Below are 23,236 nucleotides of genomic sequence, written 5' to 3'. Positions count from 1 at the left end.
GAGGGGTTCAGTCACCGAGCAGAAGAATAGATGGAAGTATTTTCATCTATTGACATTCTTGGAACGCATGTGTGAGAGAGGGCACATCTTCAAACCGCCAATCAGACAGTCCCCCTCCCATGGAGCTGTCATTAGGTGGTTCCCATGCTGAGGATATTTTAAACTATTAAAATGTATGTTCATTTATTAAGTACTGTATCGCTGGTGGAGCATTAATTAAAACGCAAGACACATAATGTTGGTTACCGGTTTTGTATTACAATTTTCTATTTTTCACAAATAAAAAAAAAACACTTGAAGTCAATCAAGGAAATCACAAAATAAAAAGAACAGGCCTTCTATTCAAATTACAATCTTTTTTTACGGGCACCATTTACCCTCCATACAATAATTTATACACTTAACATTACCCATTAAAGCAATTACAACCCAAAGAAGTCTGTGCACCACACACATTACTTTTACTGTAGTTATGTGTGCTGAATGTCAGAGGAAGTCAGTGTTTTATTTAGGTTGGGGAAATCCTACAACCCCATCCAGCCAGGCTTGAGGCCTGCTTTTTCAGGGAATCTCTGTGAATCAAGGTCCAGTTGTCTTTGAGGATCAAGGTCCAGTTGCCTTTGAGGCTGCTCCTTTAGCTCGCCATCTTCAGATTGCTCCAACAATGTTTGCCTGACCTGTTTAAGCAAACGGGTATGAAATTCATGAGCCTGCTCAACTTGGGCTTCAATCAATCAATCAATCAATTTTTATTTGTATAGCGTCAACTCATTCCAAGTGTTATCTCGAGACACTTTACAAGAAGCAGGTAAAATACCTTACTCTTTGTCTTCAGCAGCAATTTATTCCAACTTTTCCAATTCAATGAGATTTTTGGATGTGTCACCAGTGTTCAAAGTCTTGAAACACATCCTCCACAGCAGCAGCAGCACATCAGCTCACCAAGGGCTTGAAGTTCTGGTAATTGATTGAATGCTTGTTAGCATGAGCTTCACTTTGCATGAATGCTGATTGATGGGGAGATTTGACTCACCAGGTAAAGAAAAGGTCCAGCTTTATGTCTAGGGTTCAAAGTAGAAGTTTTAACTTTCAGAAGTTCTCATTGACTGTGTCCTGCTACCTTCTGGCTGACTGCTTGTGAATCAGCTCGATCAGGTGATTAGTTCACCTGGGGAAAGGGGGTGGATGACTGTTGGCTGCAGACTGCATCCAATTGGCTCAGGTGATATGATTGACAGCTGCTGTTGTCCAATGGGAGGGACTATTTCCGCTGCGTTAAACAAGCTAACTGCCCCATTAAAACTGAATATGGCCCTTTTTCAAACCAACCCCTACACCCTCCCCCTCCGTGACGGAGTGCACTCCGTCAGAAGTCACACTCTCAGCTGAATGAAGTCCCCTTCATCAAGGTGTAGGGTAGAAATACAGCGGCAAGCTTTGGGACGAACTTCCCTCTCTCAGGTGGAAACAGGAACTGTGTGTTACCATGGTTACTCAGCGGTATCTTGTGGGAACAGCTTTTTTTTGGTAGCTAATGCATTCTGTAAAAATATTTATGTAGCCTAGATTCTTCTTCTTCTTCTTTAGTTATATTAGTGTAGACTTATAACAAAACTATTCGATTGAGCCTACATTGTTTATTGTCATTTATAATTTCAGTTAATTTATTGTAATTTCATAGAACAGGGTGTCCTAAGTTAATGCAAAGACAAGAATAATATTGTTGAACATCAGAGCAGCAAAAAGTGTATTTTTTGTTGTTGAATTGAGATTTCACAAAGACATCAAAAGTAGAAAAATAAGAAATAAATATTAACAGTGAAAAGTTGTCTGCAACATGATTTAATATTCTTTTGTTTTTTCAACAGTCCCTGTAAATATAAAACACTTAACAATAAATAAACATATATTTGATCCTCAGTACACATTTGATGTTGTTAAAGTCTGTATGATGATATTAAATGTCTATCTTAGTTGGAGCAGTGTTTGAACTCACATGTTGCTGTCTCCATGACGACCGGACACTATAGGTGTTGCACGTGATTCGAAAGTCGTCATCGGTTCACACTCGCTGGTGGAGGGTTTTATAACCCACTACCACTCCCCGCTAGTTGGTTTGGGACGGACTTAATATGGCGGACCCTCCGCGAGGACGCGCAAACGGAGGGGTAGTGGGTAGGGAGAGGGTGTAGTGGCCGGTTTGAAAAAGGGCCTTTCTCTCCCTGTACAGCTCAACTGGCACTTCACATTGCATGGTCAAAGAGTGCCATCTAGTGGCCAAAACCCACCACTGGAATACTGGCTTATCAATGACCAAAAAGTGTCACATATTTATATATATCTTTTCTAAAGATATTAAGTAGTAAGAGGATAACTTCAACCACTGTTTAAAAAAACAAGAAAAGCTGTTTTAGGAGTAAGTAATTGGTTCTCAAAGGAGCCATTTTTAAGAGCAGCAGAAGATGAAGGTTTAGGTATTAATAGATAGTTAGCAGGTGAGGTGATGTTCTGCCAGGGCACTTCACCAGCAGCAGACAGGAAGTAGCTGCTGAAGTTGACCCACACAGGGATGGCCATAGCCGCAGCGTGGGGTCAGTCTGTGGTGGCGAGCACCATTCTCCAGCGTTGTAGGCAGCATCTATGGCTGTCACATTAGAATTAAACCCCCAAATGCTGATGATCAATTATATTATATCAGAAAATGATTTTATTCTATTCAAATGCAAGCTGTGAGACCAGTAATGTCAGTTTTTATCAGAGGTGTAAAGTAACAAATTACATTTACTCACGTTACTGTAATTGAGTAGTTATTTGCTGTACTTACTACTTTTTAAGTCGTTTTTAAAATCTGTACTTTTACTTTTACTTAAGTAGGTTTTCTGTTAAGTATTGTAATTAGCTACATTTTAAATCACATCCGTTACTGAGTAAAAAAAATAGGCCTGCTATGAATGATTTTCCCTCATCGCACCGGAGCGACGAGAGACAGAGAGAGAGAGAGACAGAGAGAGAGAGAGACAGAGAGACAGAGAGAGAGACAGAGAGACAGAGAGAGAGAGAGACAGAGAGACAGAGAGAGAGAGAGAGAGAGAGACAGAGAGAGAGACAGAGAGAGAGAGAGACAGAGAGACAGAGAGAGAGAGAGAGACAGAGAGAGAGAGAGACAGAGAGAGAGACAGACAGACAGAGAGAGAGAGAGAGACAGACAGAGAGAGAGAGACCCTTTTCTTGGCTCGGTGCCACTTCAGCTACTGTAGCACGGATAAGCTCCTCCACTAGAGCGGGTCTACCTGCTGAAGGTGTTTATAAACTGATGTCTTGTTGTCTTGAGTCCAAGATGATTAAAATAAGTTGGCTGTGGTTGTTACTCTTGGGCAAAGAAGTGGCTGAGAATGCTTTTTCTCACTGCAGCTCCGCGAAAGCTCCGAGCGATAAACACATTTAGTTGCAGAAAGTTTTTCACAATAAACGTCCCTAATTACCATCTCTGTGATGTGCTTTTATTTTGAAGCAGTTGGGTGTTATAAGCTGCTGCAACTTAACACATCTCAGATGTGTGACAATAAATACTTAAAACCAAACAGACTCAGCTAGAAGCTTCAGTAGCTAATAGGTAAACACACAGTGACTAAAACATCTAATATTTAAGCTCATAAAGGCTCATTTTAAAACAATAAATGGATTATCTTTCATCTCAGGTTTAGTTGCAGCTAAGTCAGCCTTTGAGGCTGTCTTTGAGACTAACCAGCCTCAGAATAATAAAACTAAAAACACTAAAATACTCTTTACACTTTTTATGATTGAGACAAAGATCCTTTTAGTATTTTCTTAAACATCTTTAAAGTCTTTATATGTGATTTTTCACACTTAAATAGAAATCAAGTATATCCTCTGAAAATAACTCTGTGAGTCATGACTGTCTACAATGGGTGTAACACCTGAGTCCCACTGTCTGTGATGTTTTCAGAGTTTTCAGAGTCCTATCTTCACTTTGTTTACATCGCCCGGACGGCCGGCTGACTCCTCCCCTCACGTATAAAAGTTGTTTAATTGAGGGACTAGAGAAAAGAAGAATAACATACTGTACTCACTGTTTAACTGTGTTTCTAGATCACGCTCATTTCAGGTAAATTTACATGCAGTGTGAAGATACGAGCATAATAAAGATCACTAGCATTAGCATGCTAACACAACAATGCAGCACAAGTTGTTTTGGTTTCATGCTGGTGCTCAAGGGCGACATCTGCTGGATCAAAAAATCACATATAAAGCCTTTAAACATTTCCCTTCATAAAACAGCTGATTACTTGAACATATAATCCTTGATTATTTATTCATCATTATGTATATTTTGTTTTTGTGGGGTAGAAAAGAAAATGTTTATCTGAAAAGATAAATCTTTGTAAAGATTTGCCTTTAATAAAAAAAACTTTGAGATTAATATCCTCTTTATCCTTTTTTCACGACACACGAGAGATGCATTGTTAAAAAAAGTAACTAAGTAACTTTTACTTAAAGTACTTTTTAAACAAGTTATTTTTTACTTTGAGTATATTTTTAAACTGGTACTTTTACTTGTACTTGAGTAAAATTTTATCAAAGTAACAGTACTTTTACTTTTACTAGAATATATTAGTACTCTTTACACCTCTGGTTTTTAGATGTGTTTGTTGGATACCCCGGCTCAGTGCATGACTCAAGAGTTTAAAACAATAGCCCTCTTTACGTTCAGAGCCTTTATCGGGCTGAAGGCTGCTGCATTCTGGGTCATTGGAGAGATGTACCCTGTACAGTATGTTACGACCAGTCAACCTCATAATGCCATACAGGGAGCTTTGAAAAATGCAGCGGCAGCACGGTTCAACAGGCGCCATGCAAAGGGCTGTTTTATTATTGAGAGGACATTCGGCGTCTTGTAGACCACGTGGCGCTCCATGGAAGTGAGTCCTCTGGTATACCAGCGATCGTTTGACTACTTCCGTTCCCTTTTTTTGGACGAGCCGAGGTTTTGGAGGAGCGAACGGCCGCATCAGTGGATTATTTTTGATGGATTTAAAAAGAGACTAAAAGACAGTTTAACCTGAATATTTCTTAATATATATTTCGTTTGTGGGGGACTACAAATGGTTAAATTAAAGGGATATTTTTGTTGCAATTAATTTTTTTGTTGAAGCAAAGCTCCGTGTGGTTGTACAGTTCTTTGGGGATTTCATCAACGATTATAAAAGAGTTACTGAGATAATCTGTGTTGTTTTAAATGTATTAATTTTCACAATGATTTAAACTGTGTAGGCTGATTTTCCTGAAGAATCCCAGGTGTGATTAAAGCTGACTATAAAAGGTCGAGTGTTACAATTTGCTCCGACATTGGACCAGGTTGCACACTAGTCTGGGAAAGTATGTCTGTGTTAAATTCTGTTAAATCAATGACAGAATCATTGCAGAAATAAAGTCTTTCAAATATTATCATCTGGCTGAACTTAAACTGCCACACTTCTTTACTTTGTGTTTTGATATTTACTACATAAGTTGGTTTCTCTTTTCTCTAGGGATCCGGTACAGACAACGTAGAGATGCTGATTCACATTCGATGACATTTTTTTGCCTGCTGTTGAAGCGACAAGACGGCACAAAGAACTACGGAGAGACATCCTGTCAGAACTTGCTGGGTAGGCAGGAGGGGAAGTGATCGTTAAGATTTGCACTCTACATGGGAACAAAATAGAAATATTAAATTACACAGGTGTGATCAAGTTCTTAAAGAGCCCATATTATGCCCTTTTTGGGGTTTGTATATTTAATCTATGTATCTACTTTTGTACGTTCACAATAGATAAAGTCAGAAAAAAGTGTCTGTTTTCATGTACTGCTCCTCCTTGCTCCCTCTACACTCTGAGTCCATCAGCTACGCTCTGTTGAGCCCCCACTGTTAGACCCCACGTGGGCCAAGTCTGCTCTGATTGGTCTGCCGATCCGCTCTGTCGTTATTGGTCAGTTGCTCAGCACGCTTCTCGGAAATTTTCAAAAATTATGAACTGCAGGGCTTGCCACAACGAGCCAATGGGCTTAGATCAGTGATCTCACACTGACAATGACGTCGCACTGACAAATTTTTATCGAGGGGGGCTAGAACCGAGCGTTACATGCAGCTAATGCTACAGCTAACAGGAGGACGTAGGAGAAGCCGCGTTTCCGCAGACTTTGAATTTTTGCACATAGATGTGTCTAAACATGCACAGGACACTTGGAAAACACACTGAAGAGCATATAAAACCAGAAAAAGCAGAATATGGGACCTTTACAACCAACCAATGTTCAATAGATCACTTCATTGTGATGTCATGTTTTAACTGTTTTGAATAAAACTATTGGATTAGATTTACATCCACAGGGCCATCATCATGTTTTATCTTCTATAAATCTCAATAAATCTGTCTCCACAATATTTAGATCAGTCATGTTGAATGAAAGGTTTATTGATGTCCCATTATAATTTGGTGATGCCAAACTGTAACTGCCAAATGCGCTGCGGTCTGTTATTCTCTGCTCCACTGGGTCAATTATAGCGAATAGTTATAGCAGATCAATCTGAATATTGCAAAAAGAACATTTGGCTTATAAGAAAACCTGGGCGTTAAACTTTTCTTCCCTCCCTCGGGCCGTTGTTGCGCAGCAGACAGCTGGCCAGTGCTGTGTCTGATCGGCCATAAACGCCAGAGGGAACCTAGACGGGGGTACAAGCAGCAGTGAGGTCCCCCAATCCAAGCGTCCTACAGAGTAGCAGCAGCAGCGGGTTGTAGAGGGAGGAGACGAGTGCACTATGGAGAGGAGCGCACCGGAGGAGACGAGCTGGGGGAGAGACGCACAGCCCGAGAAAAAGGAAATCCTCAGTTTAAAATATAATGTTATCGAAATGAGAGTAACAGGAAGACATAAATGACAATGTTAGAATTCTTTAGAATGCAGAGGCTGTGGATGTTCAGTTGTATATTTTAGTTTAATCATGGTGTTTCTCTACCTTAACCATAAAAAATAAATGCATAATAATGCTCACATACAGTCAGGTAAACAAAAACAATATCACAATGTAAATCAAGTAAAAGATTAAATCATAAAATAACTTACAGTAGACAACAGTAATATACAGAATATAAAGTAAAATAAACCAATAAAGAAGCAAACATAAATATGGAAACATTATTTAACTAGAGGGGGAAAGGTTTTATAATAATGCAGACATTTGTTATATTTTCTGTTGTTAATTTAAAGTAGTGATTTCAATCAGGACTTTCACTCTAGATTAAAAATTGATTCTATTAATCAATGCTCGTTTGTTTTGATTTGGAGGATCACGTGAAGTGACGATTTACATTTAATTTCGCACAGCATTGTGGGAGTTAAAATACAATTCATTTCCTGAAAGGATGCATTCGATCCATACTGAATAAAACCTGGAAGTTAGTATCCATACTGAAATGTTCAGTATACTGAGGTGGACCCAAAATATGACCACTGAACCAACCACAAGGGTTCAGACCACTGAACGACCACGAGGGGTCAGACCACTGAACGACCACGAGGAGTCAGACCACTGAACGACCACGAGGGGTCAGACCACTGAACGACCACGAGGAGTCAGACCACTGAACGACCACGAGGAGTCAGTCTACTGAAAAGTCTGCACTGCATACTGACCTGTGGCCAATCGGAAAGGGCCTCAGAGTCTGATGGGTTTATTATTTCTCTTCATTGTGAATTGACTGTACGGGACAACATGTCTCGTATACATCACGCAGAGTGATCAAGCAGTGAAAACAAGAGAAGAGCGAGGAGAGTTTCACCTGTCTATAGAGAATGATTCCAATGCCTTCCCGATGTATTTCAGGATGTCACTGGTCCAGTTTGGGAGTTATACTGGAAACCCACTAACTGAAGCCTTTGTTCCTGAACAGCTGCACATTTATAGAGTAGTAAAATTGGGAGTTTGACTAAAAATAGTGAAAGACTTGAGATGTTTGGAGTTTTGTGTCCGTCTCGTTCGTTTCTTTACTTTCTTCAACATGTGTGCTTCCACTGGCTCCGTCCCAGCTCTGGCGCTCCAGACAAGCCGTTTATTTTTGCAGATGAAGCGTGACAGTCAGACACCGAAACAACATGAAAACATCCAGTTAATTATCAAAATAAAACACTGAATTTGGTCTCAAGTGTAATCTATAAATACCAAGGGTATTCCAGCTGTTAGACTGTGCTGCCTGCTCTCTGAGAACACAGCCTATCAAACTGCCAACAGATATGTATGTGTGTGTGTACCTCCATAAGAGGGGTCTTCGGCGACGTTACACACTCACAAAGAGGGGTATTAACGGAAAACGGGTAATTTTTTTGGTCCCCACTAGGACATGCTTTAAATCTCACTAAAATCATGTCAAAACCACTCTGGTGAAGTTTTACAACTTTTGCCAAGAGGGGACCTGCAGGTGTGTGAGTGTTTAAGGCCCTTCTCTGCAGTGCCTCTACTGGCTGGAGCAGGAATTTCAACAACCCATTTACACACGTCATTCTAAAGCCCAATTCACACATACTCCATGCGCGCCGCGGCCCGTCAGCACCGCACACTACATTGTACTTAGCTTCCACTCTAGTCGATCATTGTGTTCACACAGGGCGCACTGCAGTCCGTCTCCGGTGCGTGCCACCGACGGCACTACGTCTCTGCTCTGTTTCAAATACACAGCGAGTCTATTTAGCCGGAGAGCGCTGCAGGCACGCGTCAAGCTCGACAGAATATGACAGCCCGGACAGGAAGTGAGACAAGGAAATGCACAGAGCATCCGGTCAATTTCAAAATAAAACACAATATACGGACTCCCGATCATATTTTTCATCACTTTATCAACATTACGTCAAAACAGGAACCGAATGAACAACAATTCATCCTCAGAAAGACAAAGCAACATGTTGTTTGCATGTTTTTCTCTTTATTCCCACGGGATCTTGTAGTTCTCCTGTGATGTGTCATGGGTGTGCTCCGCTGCGTTGACGTCGCAGAAACGGATCCAGTGTGAATGGGTGCGAGCCGTCCGACAGAGCAAAACCATGGCGCTGACGGACCGCGGTGCGCACGGAGTATGTGTGAATTGCGGGTAACACTCCTCCATTGTTTCAATGGCCCCAGCCCCAGGAGGTCTTTCTAACTCTAGAGAGGCTGTTAACGTGCCACTTAGAGAAGGAAAACAGGCTTTTAACAACATGTGACGCATGTGACCGTGCACGGTCCACCACGTGCGTGTTGTGGTTGGTGTGCGTCTTTATGTGTCATGTACACAACAGCTGTGCTGAAGCATGCTACATGCTATATATCGCTGGAAAGATTTTTTTGCTGTTCTTCCATAAATATAAACCATTTCAAGATTCAACCACCACAGCAATCACAATATAATCATCTATTAGACCAGCAACAAACAAACAAACAAACAATTATAGAAGTGACGCAACTTACTTTCTAAAGTTGTAGTATAAATCTCTGATCATAATATCCCAATAGAAACGGTGCTGCTTTATCAGCAAGTGTCCACATTAATTAAATCCATTAATTAAAAATGAAAAAAGTAATCCAAACACAAGATTACATCCATAAAAGTCCACAAGTTGCTGTAATATAATTTCATATATGTCATGACATAATGACATAATTTCACTTCACAATATTCCACGGTATTATCTGTGATACTTTACCTATACGAGCGGAAATATGCTATTGTGATGTAGCAAAGTGGAGGCTGAAGTGTGACCTTTTTCAATTGACACCTCATTTAGCTAATAACAACCTTCCATTCAGTGCCTAGCCCCCTCAATAGCCAATGCGTGCGGGGGTCAACGAGAGGTACCTACCTCTCTTCTCATGTATACAGCCCCAGCCAGTTACAAGTGATTATGTAAATGATTGACCTGTCTTGTAGCCAATAAAATTATAAAAAAGATGATATATGGCTTCCATTGGTAGCTCAGAAACCACAACAGATACCAACGTGCGCAACCAGAGCTGTGTTGTGTTTTGTGCGCTCTCCGTGCGTAGTAGCCAGTCAGGTAAATAAATAACATCACAAGACAAACTAAAACAGAAACACACATCTCTGTAGCACATGGGATATTGGCTGTACTGGTTTTTAAACTGTTTCCCTGCTTTGTTATGGAAATGAGGAATGTTTTCTTTCTGATTCAAAATTGGTTTAATAAATGAAATTATAATTCTTAAGGCAGTAGGTGGCTAGTGCTTTATATTTAAACAATGGAAAACTACCCCTATATAAATCGAATAGGGGACTAACACTAACTGAAGAAATAAAAACACGTGTAGAATTTTCTCAGACATTAAACATTTCAAACAAATATGCAATGAATAAGCATTACATCAAACCTGAGGACAGTCAGACGATTTCTGCCTGTATGAAAATAAAACCAGTGTTATAACACTCAACAGTCTCAAAAACACATACTATGAAAAGTATAAAGTCATATCTTCAAATACCATCTCCTATAACTAGAACAAAACATAATTAACTTATCATAATTTCTTTAATTCTAAAACTCAGATTTGCGCTCTTGCCACTAGGGGGCAATAGTGTGCCACGTAAGATTCAGTGAAAGTTCATCAGGTAATATAAAAAGACTTCCTACATATATAATCAGTCATAGATTCCGCTATGATTCTAACTCATGAAAGTGTTACAATTATATATCTCTGATTCAGGGATTGAACAGACATTCTTTTATATCAGAAATTGAGTATGTTGGTTAGGACAGATTGTTCAACAGCTGCTAGGTCAGTTTTGAGATAGTCCAGAGCACATCAAAGGCATCCCCTGCCGTGTCTCTAGATGCAGACGGCTGTGTTCCTGAGTGTGCTAATTCCGAGGTCGTTCACACATGTTCTGTTTTACCAATTGTAGATTAGAGGATTATTCCAAGGGTTTTATGATATCCTGTTTTGACATTCCAATGCAAAGTCTCTTTCAAACAGTTAATCAATGAGTTGTGTTTTTTTATCAGCAAACAGGAAAGGGGGCTTTTGGGTGAATTTGAGGTTATTCCAGGGCAACACATTACAATCTCTTCTGGTGTTTGGGGACAACTGTCTGCTGTATGGATTTTGTCCTGTGAACAACATACCAAAACTGTCTCAAGAATTGACAAAGAACAAACCCACACATCTTTGAAATGATCACGTATTTTTTTACCACTCAGGTTACAAGGTCAAACTCCTAAATACCATTTCACACGAAGACAATCTGTCACACAGAGGCAGGAAGTTACGATGTTACAATTCACTTAGCAGATGCTTTTATCTAAAGCGACGTACATTGCCACAGTAGCAGCGGGAGCAATTCAGGGTTAAGTGTCTTGCCCAAAGACACATTGGACCTGTTGCTCAGGTGGGGATTGAACCCTCAACCTTTCGGTCGAGAGGCGAGAGAGTCGCCCTCAGTGCAGAATACCCAAAATAATTTAATTTAACAAAAAGGCAGAAGGCAAACAAAAACTTACTTTCAACGAAAAAACACAGGGATCAAAAACAGGGCACATGAGGAAAAACTGACATAACACACCGACAAACAAGAATGAACTGACACAGAGGGCAAGAAACAGAGACTAAATAGACACAGGGGTAATCAGACACAGGTGAGACTAATGACACAGGTGAAGACAATGAGGGCAATCAACACTGGAGGGAAACACACAGAGGCAGGACAAGAAACACTGAGGACAACTACAAAATATATACATGAAACACTGAAGACACACTAGAACATAGAGGGACACAAGGATATGAAATTACAAAATAACACAGGAAACACTGAAGACTAAACTGGGGAACATTAAACAAACACACGAGGGAAACAAGCAACACCAGGGAACCCTAACCAAAGGTGTACAATGTGCTGATCTGGAATGTCCACGAGAGCATCCTGTTCCATGTGACACCACCAGGTCCAAGGCTGAACAAGCCCACGGTACCTGTACAGAGCTATGAACAGGTCATCCAGCCAGAGGAAGATGGCCAGGCAGTGGAGGAGCAGGACGACATCCGGCCTGCTGTCCAGTCTGCTGCGTTATGTCTTCCTGCAAATACCAACAAACCTTGGTCTGAGGTTGAATTGTCCCTCATTGACACAGACAAGTTCAAGGAGGCAGACACTCTGTACATCCAGAGGTGCAAAAAGAAGAAGCTGCTCAATAGAACACTGGCACCTTTTCAGGCACGTAGGATCAGGTGGCCCTGAAATAGAGCGAGTAAGTGTTGTAGTGTTCATTGTTGTCTTCCGTATGTTTAAAAAAACAACCACTTTTAAATTATGTGTATATAGTGTCTTTACACACTACATTCAACTGTTCATGTTCATAGTTAGAAAAACCCCCTAAAAAACTAAAGAAATATCTTGTTCTTTCTTAGTGTCTTTACACTATTTACCCCCTATTGAGCACTCAGTTCTGTGTTGTTCATCTTCATTATTAAAAAAAACAAAAAAATACACACACACACACACACACATTCACCTCTCCCTGACCCTTTTACTAAAGCTAGCCACCTGGGATGTGTTGCAAGACTCAGGAAGTACACAAGTCATTTCACAGAAACAACACAAGAAAGTGGGTACCAATAGACTCCAAATAGGGTAAGGGAAACTTACAGCTTCCGCAGCTGGGCCTGTGACATGATGGGACTTATTTCAAAAAGAAGTTCCCTCAGGTGGTTGTAATCCACAAAGTCTCCGTTCATGACAATGCCAATTGAACACAAAAAGGTCACCACTTTCAAGTGAATAGCCCCACAAAGTCCTGCTGGAAGACGAGAGAGGACCTTCTCCATCCAGGGCATACCATACCAGGGCATACCATGGTCCCTATACCTCTCCATGGTCCTGGAATATGCAAGAGACCGCCTCTCGATCTCCAGACATGCCTGCAGTGTCAAGGAGACAGCTTTTCCTCACCAAGGTGGACCTGAACAAAGTCCCTGCAGTACCTGGCAAAGAGGGAAGAGACGCTCAATGTGGACCATTTGAATGCAACCTTTGGTCCAGTTATGGAGTGGTGGAGGTGTTTCCCCACAACTGGCATTGGTATGTGGTGCCACATATGGGAGGTCAAAGAATGCTGCGGGGTCAAAGGACAAAACAATCTTGTTCTGGCAGGCCGTCAACCAATGATCCCGAGGAGCATAAAAGAGCTCAAGAGCTCCCAGGAAAGTAGGTGGTTAGTGACTGAGATTTATAGATAGATACATGCAGTAATATGATGTACTGTATATGCACAGAGAGAGAGAGAGAGAGAGAGAGAGGAGCTCAGGGTGCCAGTCCCCCCGGTAGTCTAAGCCTATAGCAGCATAACTAGGAGCTGGTCTACACCAGCGCCAGCCCTAACTATAACGGGACAATGGGATTTTACCTTCGAACCGCACCACTTGTTCGATGTGACATCCCAATTGAGAGACCAGCTTATCCTTGAGATCCCTCATGTGTCTCAGGTAAGTTCCTGCCCTGGAAAGGAGGGCAGTTTGGGACGTTGGGTGCAACAATCCACATGCAACAATGGCACCACTCATCGGATGCTTGAAAGGTATTTTAATGTGGGCATGTAGGGGTCCACATAAAGTCGGAGGAACTGCAGCTTGCCCACCTTCCCAAGAACATACAGCAACCTGGAACTCACATCCAGCCCATTTATGTTAATGAAAATTTCATTTTCAAATGAGTTTTTTAATTTGAATTCTGATCACTAGTAGCTTCCATAGAATGGGTCTCCCGAGGAAGTTTTAGTAAGTCCTACGAGAAAAAAAAAAAAAAGGTCAGTATTAACAAAATAAACAACAACGAGGGGGTCAGAGCTGCCGTAAAAAGCTGCCACCCACGCGGTGCCAGAAACCAATTTTTTTTAAATTGGTTTGAAAAAAAAAACTGTTAATATTTACTCCATTAAAATAATGATATTGACTGAGAACGATTATATGAAAGTAAATAACTTTAAATTAATGCATGCAAACAAGGGAGAGTGTCAAAGTTTGGAAAAGTTATTGCAAAATAACTATATATAATAAAGCACTCAGAAATGTAGACAACAAACACATTCACTCAGTTAAGTTCTGGAAGAGAGCTGTTTTGATTTTGCTTCTGTTTATTTCTATAGTCCACAAAACACCCACCAGGGGTCGCCATTGCTCCCTTAGACCTGTCATTAAAACCATAGGGTGACACAGTTTGGGATTTGATGATCCATACTCCTTTGTCGGTTTCTTTGAGCACATATACAAATCAGATTACTGTCTTATGTGTGAAATAAAATTTACAAAGAGGATTTTATTGGTATTGTTTTTTTTTACTGATTTGGTACAGGTGTTTCATGGCACTACCTGTCTCACCTATGTTAAATACTCCTCCAGCATGCTGTCACTGCTCTTTGCTTTGGCTGGCAGCTACAGCACCACACTCTCCCTCACTTTCTGCCTGCTCAGACACACGCTGCGCTGGCCCTGCATCTTTCTCCTGCTCCTCCTCAACATCTACATTGCTCTGGGTGCTATACAAAAGCAAATGATTAGTACTATGCATATTTATTGTATTTGTCAGGGACAATACATTTAGACATTGTTACATCTGATTAAAGTGCAACCGATGCAATGTATACTTCTGATGTATGACTTCTAGCCATGGCTAATTTGCAGTCCTTGTCCCTGGTTAGGCTTTTAGGAAATAACACATACACGATATGAAAACACTGTAAAACAGATGTAAAAACTGCAACTACATACATAAACATTGCAGCAACATAGATGCACAAAAACAAACACACACATAGACATACAGATTGATGATAATGGCTAAGAGTAAGAATTTAAGAGCAATAACTAAAATAACAACTATGAACAAACAAAAATAAGTAATATATGCTTTGCTATAATAAAACATCTGATTAGTGTTCGCATGTTTGCCTATGTTTAAGCCATAGTGTTGCCTTGTTATTAAAAGCTTTGGAATCAGTTAATATTTGTATTTCAGCTGGGAGGGTATTCCAAATCTGTGGGCCTTTAAATGAGAAGGAGGACTGGCCAAATGCTTTCCTGGTCTACAGTCTCCACTAACTGCACCTCAGTATTTCTGAATCATTTGACTGACCAGTTCTGGGGCAATACTATTCACACACTTAAACATTAGTTTAATAAACGACACATTTATGAAATTGTCAAAGCTTAATAAATTAAACTTTTGTTGAATTTTGCAATAATGCCATTTCATTGGCTGTCGATCCAGTGTTTTTAGGGTCTGTTTGTATAATGACAACATATAATATAGGCTTCATTGCTGATTGGGTGGCCTGGCCCCAGACGGTTATACAATACGAAAAATGTGATAAAATCATAGTGTGCATGTATAGCTGGGCAGCCTTAATTGGTAAACAATATCTTATAAGTCGTGATGGTCTTTGACACTTTTCTGATATGTTCTTCAAATTTCAATTGGGAATCCAATTTATCAATTTCCTTCTGATCAATGGTTCTTTTAAACCATTACATGTTTTTGGCCCGATAGAAAAGCACATGGAAACAGTTTTTGCACAGTTTAGAGTTAAGTCATGTTGTGACCGCTAAAACACCCGACATGACTTTAAACTGTGACAGATAACGTTGAGGTTAGCTTTATGTCAGCTATTGTTACATTAGCTTAGTTGGAAGTTTTAACAAAGACTGTTCACATCGGTAGGAGCTTGAGCACTTAAAATATGTGTCTGGTGTGCAAAGGCCTATAGTTTGATTTATTATTTGTATTATTGCATTTGATCTAACATTGCACAGATTTTTTCCCTGAAGGATTAAACACATATTGATGTTTTACAAATCACTATATTTTCGTTTTTGAGTTACCTGGCTGGTGGAGGATGGCACTTCCTGATTGGTGCCAATGGCGTGGCTAAAAGCTGTGAACACCTTTATCCTGCAGTTTGTTTGTTGGAGCCAAACCAGAACTTCCAGTGTTGAAAATTAAGACAATTTGAATAAAAAAAAAAATCAGTTTAGGTCTCTGTAGCTCATTTCATTCTTGGTGAAAACTACAGTTTTCATTATATTAATAATAAGATTGTATTCTACATTTGCAAAATCAGGGGTGAGTTGATTTGACTTACAGGTGGGTGTGTGTTGTAGCTGTTTGTCAGGAGGCCTAACACCGTGCCCTAACAGCACGTGACAAAATCAGACTGATTCTATTGTTTCCTATTGGCCTGTCCTAACTCAGATCTTCTACCCAAAGATCTGAGTCTCCTTTGCTTTTTTCTCTGAGGAAACATCTGGAATGACCTCTGTGCACCTAAATTGTGGTCCTCCTGACCATTGAGGTACTGGATTCATTGGGATTTTATGGGAGCACAGTAAGTATGTTGGGGAGGAAAGCTGCATTTAATGAGCACTGCCTTAAATTGGCATGAAGAAGACTTGTGTATCTAAAACATCCACCTTTCTTTTTGTGCATTGTGCTTAACTTGATTTGATTGTGACGAGCATTTAGCATGCTAAGAAATCCCTCAAAAGCTGCCTTTGTGTCTGCCCATAAGCTGAAGATATCTCAGGTACAGCGAAGGAACATTTGTGCATTTTTGAAAGTCTTTAGCTCCCATTCAGCCAAATAGATATTAGCATTTATGAGGGCAGGGCCGGCTCTTGGCATAGGCCGTAAAGGCGGTCGCCTAGAGTGCCACATGCTGGAGGGGCGCCGCCGAAGCCTGCAGTTGGGGTGTATTGTTCCTAAATAAATCTTGTCAAGCGCTCTTTTGATTGAGAGTCCTATATTAAATTTAAAGAGTGACCAGCGGAGTCGGGCAGAGAGCTTGCAAGCTAGCAGGTCTGTGCCTCTGCTTCTCTCAACGTTCACTCAGAGCTTAACTACCGTACTGTAGCTAGTAGGAGAGCAAACTCCTGAAAGTGAAAACAGGGCTTAAAGTACTCCGGGACCAGTGCCGGATCTCCGACGTGAGGCCATGAGTGGAAAAAATATATGTATCAAAATAGATACACGTGGGAATTTGTTGTGAATGCGTATGATGAAGTTCAGCTCAGTAGAGTTCACCTACCAATGGTATGCGAGCAAAGCAGATCTCGCTCTCAACCTAACAGACGTTACCAACCAATCAGAAACAGAGTAGGGCGGGTTCTGGCAACACTCGCGCTGTGGGATCTAGCGATGCAGCATGTTATGCTAGGCGGTCGGTCTAGGTATATTTGCCACCCATATGATCGGCACTTAAGACCATTTAACTAGTAGGTGTGGCCTGTAAAAACCTCTGCATCTGTGCTTCAAGTGCAGCAAAATAGAAAACTGACATTAACTTATGAGGGGCGCCAAATCCTAATCTCGCCTAGGGCACCAAAATGGCTAGATCCCTGAATGAGGGAATATTTTCTGTCATCATTAGGGGTTAATTTAATTTGTAATAGCTTCAGAGATCTGTTCTTGGGGCGCGCTGAAAGCTTAATTCAGGTCCTTGCTCAGTATCTGTATTTGTAAAGAGGGAGTCTAAATCCTCAGAGAACAGGAAGGTGTTAGCAGTGACCTTTAACGTTTTGAGATCCCTGACAAAAATCCTAAGTGTCTTTAACAAAACATTCACAAAAAAACCCTGTCAGACCCAGGAGGTAACTAAAGTGGATCTGCGAGCTCCCCTCCATCACAAATGTCCATCTCCAGTAATGAGAGCTATGATTGAATTTTGAACCTCTCCATTCCAGAGGCTCCTGCATGTCCTCTTAACTACCACCAGAGGGAGCCAGTAGTCCAGGGGATCATGAGAGGGCTTGATTCGATTTTCAAATACAATTTTGAAGAGAGGAGCTTATTACTGTTTTGTTCTGACACAATCTTGTTGTGAGAGATGTTTTTCTGTTGGGGCGCCTGATCGGGTCACGATCAAACGTTGTGCCCCCCTGTACACTGCATGACAGACGACGCACAATCAGGCTGAAATTCCACTTGACTTCAATCATGCTACTCAAAGGTCGGGTCTAAATCTGTCGGAGATTGTACAATAGATATAAATAAATATATCCAAATTCAGGTCAATCCAAAACATGTTGTGATCTTTCCTCCTCGACCAAAATCGAGGATTGAACCTGAAATGCTTCTGACTAGAGAAGGACAAACAAGTAGAGCTCGTACAGCGGGGTCTATAAACCAAGCTTTCAAATCATGTCGAAGAGTATTTATATGTTTTTAAAAAGAGAAGATCTGCTCACTGCACTCATACATGCCAGCCCTGTGATTTGAAAGAGCAACCTTTCAATCTGCCCCTTATGCACAGAAATGGGAAGAAGGATGATGATAGACAATTGAAGGATAGAGTGTTTGTGATGTACATGAAGCACTAATCCTCCGTCTAGACACAGACTGATAGGCTGTAGGTCCTGACTTCACTGCCTCTCTCCTTCCCTCTCTCTCTCCCTCCCTCTCGCTCTCTCCCTCCCTCTCGTTCTGCATGATGTCACCGTGCACCAATGAGGTAGAGTGGATGCTTTTTGTTGTCTTTGTCACCAGTTTTAAAAGATATAGCAGATAACCAGTCTCAGACTGGAGACTGGTTATCTGCTGCCTTTTTGTCCGACACTCACAGCCTGAAATATTCTTCTTTGTGTCTACATAGTTTTAATGTGTTCCTCCCTGCAGCATCATTCCTTATTCACACACACACATGCATGCACACACACTGACACATCCAAGGAGCTTCTCATTACAACACACACTCCCCTTCCTGATGGACACTGAGCAACTTCACTGGAGCAGACATGTGCCTTGCTTAAGGGGACTTCAGTTTTTAGATGAGGTCAGATGAAACTTTAATGATCCCTGTGGAGATGTCAGGTCATTAGAGCAGCCGAGAATAAGAATAGCTCGGATAGAGTACACTGGGAGGAACAGTTGGAGCAGGGCGCTCTCACATTACAGCACACATTAAAAAGTGTTTTAGACGATGTACAAGAGACAGAGACGAGAGACAGAAGATAGACAAGAGTCCCATCGATGGCGGTCTCCATGCTGGAAATGCTGTCTCAGTCTAACTTTCAGTCATCCTAACGACAGGCTGAGAGCTGGAGCTGAGGCGGGTTTTAAACCTCCTGACAAACCGTTACACCGCGCCCACCTGTCAATCAGGTCAGCTACACGCCTTATTGTGAATAACTCTTATCCTTCATCAAATCAAAACTGATGAGTCATCAAAACACTCACCCCCCCGTACAGTGTGTGTCCATCGAGACATGAGCTAATCACACCTATTTGTCTGTAAACATGTTAATCTCTGCTGTAAAAACAGACTTTTTAGAATGGGTGTGTATGTGACTTCCTGTGCTTCTGCAGCCAGCCTCTAGTGGACACTCGACGAACTGCAGGATTTTACACTTCAGCATTGACTTTATTTTTCAACACCAGAGGTTGCTGCTTGGCACAAAACCATTCATGTATATCTCTCTGGAACATGTCTAAATAGCTCCCTGAACATCGATGTCTTTAGTGCAGAGAGAAGACGAGCAGGAAGAGTCACATGGATCCTTTGATCTATTTGAGTTCCTCTCTATAACTGAATAACATTTACATCTGCTCAAACCTGCATAAGGATTACTTTTATGGCACGCTTTCATTATTTTAGGTTTTCAGATTGATTTTAAACTACAGAGCCCCTGAAGCCCCAAAAAGTAATAGTAATCATCTTGTGCACACCAATTATTATCTGTAACCTTCATTATAATTATCATGTGGGAAGTATTAATTATCTTATGAAAACTTTCGTGCACAGTAATAACTTGTGAACTGAAGATAACGCTGCCAGAGCAGCTGGTGTTTTCTGTCTCCACTTCTCCTGTGTTTATTTGTCTGTTTTTTAATATGTTTGGAGGTTTAATGTTTGAGTATTTAGAAAAGCGCTATATAAATCAAATGTATTATTATTATTTAAACCTCTGTTTTTATTCTTATTTGATTTCACTGTGATTTCTCTCTACTGTGATGTTGTCCTTGTACGTGTTGTCTTCTGTAAGCTCCCCTTGTGGGGCATTAAAGAAGCTGAATCTAACTATAGGATCAACACAATGCCATTGAGGCTGCATGGTGGTGCAGTGGTCAGCACTGTCTCCTCACAGCTAGGAGGTTCCTGGTTTGAATCCCCATCTGACAGGAGTCTCTCTGTGAGGAGGTTCCTGGTTTGAATCCCCGTCTCACAGGAGTCTCTCTGTGAGGAGGTTCCTGGTTTGAATCCCCGTCTCACAGGAGTCTCTCTGTGTGGAGGTTCCTGGTTTGAATCCCCGTCTGACAGGAGTCTCTCTGTGTGGAGTCTGCATGTTCTCTCGTGCATGTGTGGGTTCTCTCCAGGTACTCCGTCTTCCTCCCACAGTCCAAAGACATGCTCGTTAGGTTAACTGCTGACTCTAAATTGCCCGTAGATGTGAATGTGAGTGTCTGTGATTGGCTGGTGAACAGTCCAGAGTGTAACCCCACCTCTTGCCCAGTGGCAGCTGGGATCGGCTCCAGCCCGCAGTGACCCTGAACAGGAAAAAGGGGGGATAGGTAATGGATGTTGGGTAACGTGCACACAAAACAAAAATGTTCACTTCACAGGCGCCATAATAAACTAAAAACCAAAAAGACACGACTGGTAAACCCTGAGGTATGCCTGCATCACGACACTCATCAGCTGCAGCAAAGATTAGTCAGGGGCTGTATCTGAATTGCCAAATACCTACTCAATCTGTCAGTAGGCAGTAGGCAGTACCTACTATCTGTGCTGCATACTGTTAGTACCTACTATTCAGTAGGCGCGCACAGTAGGCAGATATTTGTTCCTACTTCTTCTGATTCATTCAGTATGGAAGTGGCGTCATTTACGCATCCCCCCGTTTTTTTTGTTTTTTTTGTTTAGCTTTATTCAAGAAGAGTAATGCGCATATACAGTCAGGTAAACAAAAAACAATATTACAATGTAAATCAAGTAAAAGACAGATTAAATAACTAAATAACATACAGTACATAAAGAAAAGTACAAATGAAAGACAGTAATATACAGAATATAAAATAAACCAATAAAGACACATTTAAATAGTGAAATCATTATTTAAATAGAGGGGGAAAGGTTTTATAATAATGCAGACATTTGTGACATTTTTTGTTAATTAAAAGTAGTGATTTCAGTCGGGACTTTAAATTAAGATCAAATTAATCCACGCTCGTTTGTTTTGATTTGGAGGAGCACATGAAGTGATGATTTAGGTTTAATTTCGCACAGCATTGTGGGTGGTAAAATACAATTCATTTCCTGAAAGGATGCATCCGATCTATACTGCATGAAACCCGGAAGTTAGTATCCATACTGAAATGTTCAGTATACTGAGGTGGACCCAAAAAATGCATACTGAATGACCACGAAAGTTCAGTATACTGAAACTCCCTACTGAAAAGTACGTACTGCCTACTGAACTGTGGATATTCTGAAACGGTCAGTGTTTCTTATTCTTCAGCACCTGACTCGTTTTTCACTCAGTGCCTCAGTTACACTAGATCCTGTAACCAATCAAAGTCTTCGTTCAGATCACGAGAGACATGTGAATTAAGAAAAAAAAAAATTCTTAACTTGACCTAACGTGACACAACTGAATAAATCCCCCCATGGAGTCTAGACCCTGGTGGTGGTGAAGCTGATGGGTGAAGATTTGATGGATGATGTTTCTGTGAAGACGGACGGTGATGGGGAGGTAGAGGGGTGCACGAGACATCAACATGAAGGAACTTAAAGCAGAGAAAGAATCATATTGAAAAGAGAAACAGGCTGACGATGAGGGAGGAAGGCCATGTGATTGGTTAGATGAATACAGCTGAAGAGACATCTGATTATCCAATGTCAACCTCAGAGAATGACAGCAGAAACATGAGCGAGCGTGCAAAAAGGGATGAAAGAGAGGAAAGCCCAATTCACACATACTCCGTGCACACCGCGGTCCATCAACGCCGCACACTACGTTGTACTTAGCTTCCACTCTAGTCAATCATTGTGTTCACACAGGGCGCACTGCAGTCCGTCTCCGGCGCGTGCCACCAACAGCACTACGTCTCTGCTCTGTTTCAAATACGCAGCTATTTTCGCCGGAGTACGCTGCAGGCACGCGTCAAGCTGGACAGAATATGACAGCCCGGACAGGAAGTCAGACAAGGAAACGCACAGAACATTCGGTCAATTTCAAAATAAAACACAATATACGGACTCCCGATCATATTTTTCATCACTTTATCAACATTACGTCAAAACAGGAACCGAATGAACAACAATTCATCCTCAGAAAGACAAAGCAACATGTTGTTTGCATGTTTTTCTCTTTATTCCCGCGGGATCTTGTAGTTCTCCTGTGATGTGTCATGCGTGCGCTCCGCTGCGCTGACGTCGCAGAAACGGATCCAGTGTGAATGGGTGCGAGCCGTCCGACAGAGCAAAACCGTGGCGCTGACGGACCGCGGCGCGCACGGAGTATGTGTGAATTGCGGGTAAGACCCGATCGTGAAGGCAATTCAATTCTTCCTGACTGAACTCACATTAGAGCTTCATTAACTCAACTTTTGCTGCTGATGGTCACAATCATCTTGGTTTGTGGTTTTCTGGTGGTATTTAAATCTGTGAAAACGGCATGAACAAAGGTTAAACATTCATCAGGAGGTGTGGGTATGATCATGAACTGGGAGCTTTGGGGCAGCAGTAGATCAGTCCACAGGAAACTGGTTAGGATGGGAACTAGAGGATATGCCAGTTCAAGTCCTGGTAGGACCAAAGTTTGGAACTGGGTCTGGTTGTTGGAGAGGTGCCAGCTCACCTCCAGAACACTGCTGAAGTGCCCTTGATTAAGGCAGCAAACTCCAAACATGTGCAGTCACCTCACTCTGACATCCCGACAGGTTCCTCTTTGTGTGTGTGTGTGTTTAATCCTCGCCTACGTGTGTGTGTGTGTGTGTGTGTGTGTGTGTGTGTGTGTGTGTGTGTAGCATGTTCGAGTATGCTTTCTTCCTCTTCTTAAGATATGGCAGCAGTGATGTTGATTAAACATAAATAAAGCACGTTATGAATATTAATGAAGACATTTAGCATGCTATCATAATGAATAGACATCTTTGTTGTATAAGCCGGCTGTTGCAGCTGTCACTCAAACAGCTGAAGAAGCGTTATT

The 23,236-nt window shown here is 41.3% G+C and overlaps 1 protein-coding gene across 1 annotated transcript in view; it reads right to left on the bottom strand.

Annotated features, from left to right (window-relative positions):
* The window catches only part of LOC132978590 (neuropilin and tolloid-like protein 1), a 609,128-nt gene that overhangs the window by 370,427 nt on the left and 215,465 nt on the right, over nt 1-23,236 (bottom strand). The window lies entirely within an intron of this gene.

The sequence above is a fragment of the Labrus mixtus genome, chromosome 8, assembly GCF_963584025.1.
Source record: "Labrus mixtus chromosome 8, fLabMix1.1, whole genome shotgun sequence".
NCBI lineage: Eukaryota > Metazoa > Chordata > Actinopteri > Labriformes > Labridae > Labrus > Labrus mixtus.
Note: the sequence above shows the minus strand (reverse complement) of the source record. Positions and strands in the feature narration are given on the sequence as shown.